We start from the raw sequence: 7,708 nt of genomic DNA, 5'->3' as shown, positions 1-7,708 counted from the left end.
ATGTACCATAGAATAGAGGTTGAAATATCCTCAATTATCATTAAGGTTTCTTACAAAAATCAAAAAAAAAGAAACTTGAATTTTGGGTACATTTATGTCATTCTCAATAATTTTTCAAATAAAAAACCCCTTATAGGTTTTTTTTATCTTTATATTATAAGTGAATGAGTTATATTACTCCTAATAATATGTTAGATATTAACCTCATACATGTTTTTTTATCATTATATTAAAAGGAGTAATAGATTCTTATTTCTAATAATATTTTGGATATAAACCTTTTTTTATTAGGGGTGATCATTTTCGGTTCGATTTGGTTTTTATCTAAAAAAATAACCAAAATAAAATTTTGAAAAACTGAAAAATTTGAACCGGAATCGGTTCAAACAGACCGGTTTCGGTTCGGCCTGGTTCGGTTTTTTTAACATAAAAATCGGAAACACCTATATTCAAACCGACTGGGTTTTTTAACAATCTTCTCTATAGCTTCTCCAGCTTCCCTCTTGTTCTTCCATACAAACCCTACAATTTCAAAAGCCCAATTACTCAACAAACAACAAATCTGTCATCATAAGCTTCATGAAAACTATCATGGGACTGCAGACTACAGAGTTCTGGTAAGACAACAAAGAGTTGCAAGGAGAATGGTTTTTCATCGCTCATTGCATTCCAATTATACAATTTGCAAGGTAGAACAATAGAATATAATTATTGCTTAAGAAGAAGGCCTGTATCATAGTGAGGACGAGTAGAACAACTGCAGCTAAAGTTGATATGAAGGACCATGGGGTGTCATAGCAGGAATTACAACAGGAGCTGCGTCAACCTTAAAAAAGAAAAAAAAAAGGACACAAAACTGCAGGAAACAAACATTGAAGCCTTGAAGATGAAGATTTGAAGCATACACTAAACCAGTTCCTGGGTTGTTAGATTTGAAGATGAAGATTGAAGCCTTGTTGAAGTTTTGTTAGATGACTAGAAGTCTAAATCTAGCCATGAAGTTTTGTAAAGTGATGGAAAATTCATTTTTTTTATCAGGTCGAGAGTGTGAGAGATTGAGATTTGAGAGTTGTGGCTTGTGAGGGCTTTTAGGGGGGGGGTGGCGGCTGCTGGATGCAGAAGGAGGGGGAATGCTAGGGTTAAAAATGTAGAAAGTGCTTTTATAGTTTTTTTTTTTTTAAACTGAACTGGTTCGGTTCGGTTTTTTCGGTTTCAGACTTATCAAACCAAAACCGAACCAAATCGGTCGATTTTTTAAAAATTCTAATCAGTTTTTTTTCACGGTTCGGCTTTTTCGGTTATTTTTTTTTCCGGTTTTCTCGGTTTAATCGGTTTTTTGGTTTTTTTGCTCACCCCTACTTTTTATGAGCTTTTTTTGTATCTATATATTAAAAGTGAATAATAAATTCTTATCCCTAATAATATTTTGAATATTAATTTTTTATGGGTTTTTATCTTTATATTAAAAGTGAATAATAAATTCTTATCCCTAATAATATTTTGGATATTGACATTTTTATGAGTTTTTTTATTCTTATATTAAAATTGAATAAGAAATTTTACCAATAATGAGTTTTTTATATTTTTTTAAATATAGGTCAAAATCCTTTAGAGTTTTAAAAACTAGTTGTTAAATTCATGCAATATTTTTTATATTTCTAAACATGCAAAAATATTATTTTTTTTGAGATTTTTTCTTAATTTTAACATGCTCTAATATTATTTAGGATTTTTGGCTATATGCAAGAAAATATTTTATTTATTTTAAAAAATCATTTTTATATTTCTATATATTTTTAAATGTTTTTAAGGTTTTGTTTGGCAAAAACAAAACCCGGTTTTTTATATAAAACTATCAAAATAGACCTAAAGGCATGTTTGTCAAACACACATTTAAGCCACAAAGTTCTTTATGAAAAAGATTGAGAATCAAACAAGGCTTTATCCATCTAACCCGAATTTGACCCAATCAGGTTGACTCGAAATCTTTGGTACGACTATAAACCGAACAAAAAACTATTGGTTTTACTAAAAAAAAAAAACAAAATCAAAACTTAAAACAAATCAAGCTTGCCAAAAACACAAACTTAATTTTTTATATATCAAAACTAAGAAAAAAACTAAAACCACAAAGAACAAATGAAAACACCAAGAACATGAATTAAAATTCAGAACAATTACAAACAATCCAAGGAGATAGACATGTTGGAAATCAACCAGTGCCCAATAATCTAGCTTCCATTTATATCTATTATCCACAAATCAACACTATTTAATCAAAATGAGTTCGGTTTGAAAAAAACAAACCCTGAAATTAGCCGTTATTGATGCAAATAAATCATCAATTATTGATTAATCATCTCATATCGAGATGCTAGTACAAAAGTTAGGATAAAAACTGGTGAAGGTTCAGGAGCCTAGCATATGGATTTTTTCAACTTTGAGAGAAAGTAGCAAGCTTAGAAAAGAAAGAACAAAAAGGCAACAACCACTGTTTGAGCTTGGAAGGTATAAAACCTTCATTTAGTCTAGTAAATGATCTCTATAAGGCACATCTCTAGCTTGTTCATATATTTTTGATGAAGTTTCTAAGCATTTTTGGTGTTGTATTGATTTTGGTTTTGGTTTTAATTAATACATAAAAATATTGTTTATATTGTTTATATCTTGTTTTGAGCTAGTTATTGATGATCCTGAATACTTAGATGATGTTTGTTGGATTGATTTTGATGAAATAAAGTGGCTTTGAAATCTAACAAGATGACAGTAAGGTTTGTGATATTCTTTTATGCTGGCTAAATCATGTTCTTGCCTTCTGGTTTTGGATAAGACCTATTGGATGTTAAAATGTCAGTTTTGAGCTCTAAATCCTCTAGTTTGTTTGTTGTTTTAGTTTAGTAGTTTTTGAGATTAGAACTTCATGCATGATTTTTAGAATTTGATGTTTTTTGTTACCTGTTTTGATTTGGGTATGTGTAACTTTTATTGTGTAATGTGTGTGAACCAAGAAAGAATGATTTTAGAGCTTGAAATGTGTTCTCTGGATTTGGGCAATAGCTGAGTTTTTTGGGTTTCTGAAAAATTTATATGCAATATTCTTCGCAGAATCATTGTCTTAGCTACTTTCTCTCAAAGTTGAAGAAATTCATGTGCTAGGCTCTTAAACCTTCACACTTAGGGTTCTTTTCTCAAGATTTTTCTCCCTTTTTTCTTCATCTTTTTTTTTTCTCTAGATTTTAAGTTGGTATTTATAGGCTTTTGTTAGGGTCTTTTTATGGATTGAATTAAGGATTGATCATGATTGATCAATGCTTGACCCTTCGATCAAAATGGGAGGGTTTTGGAGTTGTTTTAATAGTTGGAAGCTCTGAACCACACTGGTTTTGCAATGGTGGTTTTGTAATAAACTTGGTTTTGGGGATTCTTGGTTTTGCTAAATATGGAGAGAAAGGAGTTGTTTCTGGGCTTTTGATCTTAAGAGAAATATGGTCAACCCTTGATAAGAATCCACTAAGAAGGTTTGAAGTGTGAACATACAAAAAAATCAATGGTTTTCCACAATGAGATATCATAGTCATAGTTGATCGAGTTGGCCACTTTCGAAGCCTAATCGGAGCAAATCCAATGTTATCGTTATTGAAGACCACCTAAAATTGTAGAGGGGAAACATACATTTTGTTTGGATTTATCCTTGATCAATTTAAAGGTTTGTAGATTCACATTCATTCGTTTAAAGATGCTAACTCGATTAGCTCAAAACTGTCAAAGAAGAAGATAAATAGTTGGCAGATGACATGTTGTCTACCCTCTATTACAAATGGTGTGTTTTGAACATGAACTAGACGACGTGTCGTCTAGGTTAACCACCGACAAATTAGGGTTTTTAATTTGGAATTTGGCCAAAATTCAATTTAGTCCTTGATCTTTTGATTTCTTTTAATTGCATACGTAATTCATCTATAACTATTGAATTTATGCAATTAAATCCTTGATTTTGTCAATTTGAATCCCTTTATTCTCACGCCTTTTACAGTTTGGTCCTTGGTTTTGAACTTCTTCAGTCAAGCCCTTAATTCACTACCAAACTTTAATATTTATGCAATTAAGCCCTTGATTTCGTCGATTTCAGTCCCTAAAGTTGCGTGTCTTTTTTAGTTTGGTTCTTGGTTTTGAATTTCTTCAATCAAGTCCTTAATTGCTCATCAAATTTTAATATTTATGCAATTAAGCCCCTAATTTGACCAAATTAGCTTTTCAAAATTACAATTTAACCCCAGACTTCAATTTCTTCCTATTAAAGCCTAAATTGAATTTCAAAATCAATTTTTCTTACAATTAAGCCTTCAATAAACTCAATTTAACCCTGGAAAATTCTAAAGTCCTTAAACATTTAATTTTGAATTTTTCTTTCCAAATTCAATTTTCCAATTTAAGGGGACATCATCGGTCCATATTGGACTAGCAATGTTTTCAACCTTGTATATTTTGATTCTCCTCAATCAATTTTTGGTAATTTTCTAGGCGTTCTTCATATTATCTCTACTAATATATTTTTTTATTTTTTTCAATTTTTTTTGTATTTCATTTTTTCATTTTTTATTTTTTCTCTTTTCAGATTTTTTGTATATTTATGTGTGATCCCAAAATGGGTAACAACAAGGGATGTGAATAAACCATTTCTAGAAGAACTATCAATGGTTTTTTTATCAGTTTCCCACAAATGATGTCATTGATGATGTTCCAAAAAATCCAAGGAGCTTAAGAACAAGGCTTATATGTTGGATAATCGGTTAATCTCTTTGTTCTAAAAATTTGATTCATTCTCCCTAGCTAAAGTGGCTAGTGGTTGGTACCTAATACTTGTAAAAGGTCTTGTTTTGTGGATTTAAGGACTCTCTGATGATTTAATAGGTATCTTTTTTAGAGAGTAAATAATTATATTTTAAAGAAAGATTTTTAAAATAAATATACAGTTGAAAATAGAGATTGAGAACATGTCCTTTTAAGGATCTCATGGGTTTTTTAGCCCATAATCTTTACCCTATGGTCTAAGAGCTCACTCTAAAGTTTTCTTCTTTTTTTCTGATAACGTTAAAACATCTCTTACATGTCAAAAAGAAAAAAAATATTTGATGACTTATAAGAAGAAAAATATCTGTAACTCTTCAGAGAGAAAATATATTTGACTCATTAGAGAGGGAAAAATCTCTCTGACTCATTAGAGGGCTAAACTTGTATATGTTTTGGTTCAATGCTTGGTTGAGCCTAAAACTTTTAGATTTAGCAGCTCGCTAAATCCATATATGCTTAGGCTTAACACTTGGGTGAGTTTAAGGATGTTGGATTTGGTAATGCAACAGGCCCGTATACATTTAGGCTCAGCACTTGGTTGAGTCTAATAGTGTTGGGTTATCACACAGCCTCTAGTTCCTTTAAATAAGGTAAAAATAAAACATGTTGATCAATTATTTATGATCACCTTATTGATGATGGACAAGGAAAAAAAATGGAAGAGGGATTTATTATTTTACTTGTGAAATGAACATAGAATTACAATTAATCAGGACCAGAAATAAATAGGCAAGGTTTAAAAATTAAAAAACTTTCAAATTTTTGTTTTAGTACCGACTATGATTTAGGAAAAATGAAGTGATCGTTCAAAATTAAAGTGAATGGTTTTTTTTTTTTTTTCAGTATAAGGCCGCCAAAAAATTGAAGTGATCGTTCAAAATTTTAAATGGAAAAGGATAAATCAGATTGTCCTTTAAATATAAGAAAGGAAGGGGTGAGAGGGAGAAAGTGTTGGCCTAATTTACTGGTGTAGCTAATGGGCATGCATCAACTTTCTTCTTCGTTTCTTTTTCCTTAAAATTCTTGTAATTATAATTAAAATGACAATTCAAGGCCTTGTAATTTTTTTTATATGCCTTGTAAAGGGTAATTTCGGTCTCATTGATACAAGAGTTTATCAATTTTACTCAACTTTGCTCAAGTTTTTTTTATTATTTTTAATAGAATTATTTTTATTTCATCCTCCAACATTGAGTTGGTTAGAAATTGAGCTTGTATTTGTTTTTTTTAATTCACCATCTATGAGATAATTTCATTCTCATAATCTATGTTGCGGATTCAGAGAGTTAACCCAAGTTGACTTGGGATTTTTGTTTTTAAATAGATTTTTTTTATTTTATCCTCCAACATTGGGTTTATTTGGATTTCGGCTTCATAATATTTTTTCTATTTTTTTCTATAAGGTTATCATATTCTTATAACTCGTGTCATGGATTAAGCAAGATAACTCAGGTTGACTTAGGCCTTTCTTTTTTGTCCTTCTTTTCAAATGTTTTTTTTTAATTTCATCATCTAACATTTTGTTGGTTGAAAATTGGACTTCACCATTTTTTTCATCAATTTCCTTTCTATGTGGTTATCTCATACTCATGATTTATGCATGGGGCTCACTATGATAACTTAGGTTGACTCGAGTCTTTTTTTTTAATCTTTTTTCTATATTGATTTTTTTTTCTTTTTGATCCTCAAATATTAGGTTGGTTGGGAATTAAGCTTCGTAACTTTTTCTCAATTTGTTTTCTATTGGGTTACCCCATTCTTATGATGTTATGCAAGTTCGACCAGTTTACTAGGGTTAATTCAGGCTATTTTTTTATTCTTTTTTTATTTTTTTTAATTTTATTCTTCATCATTAGTTGTTTGGGAATTAGGCTTCATGATTTTTTTCGATTTGCTTTCTATGTGGTTATCATGGTCTTATAAGCCGGGTCACAGATTTTGCAGTTTAACTAGGATTGATCCGGCTCAATCTAATATGTTGTCGTCTCAATATTTTAAAAAAAAATGTTGTCTATTATGTCACTATCTCAGTATGTAAGGAATGTATCGTCCAATATGTATCATATTTTTTTCATTATTAAATTATTTTTTTCTACTAAAAAACACATTTGCAACGCACTTACTTCTTTTTATTTATTTCTTAAAATTAATTTGACTTATAATCAGTGTTTTAAAACCCGGACCGGCCCGGCGGGTCGACCCGGGACCCGGCCGACCCGGGCCTGGGACCGGTCCGGGTGGAGATAAAAACCCGCTTGGGAATTGGCCCGGCGAAACCCGGTCGACCCGGAGGGTCGACCCGGGACCCGGTCCACCCGGTCAAACCCGGGTGAGACCCGGTCAATTAACTATAGTGCGAGAGAGACGAGGAGGGATGGCTTGAGAGAGAGACGAGGAGAGATGGCTTTGATGGATAAAATTAAAGATTCAGGGAGGAGGTAATTGAACGCAGCATAACAGAAGCAATTGTTACTCTTAGACAACCAAGAATTCCTACCCAGATCGAAAACTGCAACCAATAGTACCCAAGATGCCAAGAAACCAAATAGATTACCCCTCAGGAAGCTCTTCTATGAGGACCGTGAAACCTTTTCGTGTTCTTCATCGGAAGCTGATGATATTGACAGCCTAGAGCTTAGATCTTATTGTGTGTGGATGCCAAAGAAGGAGGAGGGGTCTCCAGGGAGCTGCAAGAAGAGCAGTTATACAGGGTCTAATTCAAAGAGATGGAAGTTCAAAGATTTTATTCACCAGAGTAATAGTGATGGTAAGGATACTTTTGTGTTCTTGATGCCTAATAACAAGAAGAGTGGCTTCCATCATCAGCGATTGGGCAGCGATGACCAAGATGGGAACC

This window comes from Populus trichocarpa, chromosome 14 (genome assembly GCF_000002775.5).
Source record: "Populus trichocarpa isolate Nisqually-1 chromosome 14, P.trichocarpa_v4.1, whole genome shotgun sequence".
NCBI classification, from domain to species: Eukaryota; Viridiplantae; Streptophyta; class Magnoliopsida; order Malpighiales; family Salicaceae; genus Populus; species Populus trichocarpa.
This window is presented reverse-complemented; position numbering follows the sequence as displayed.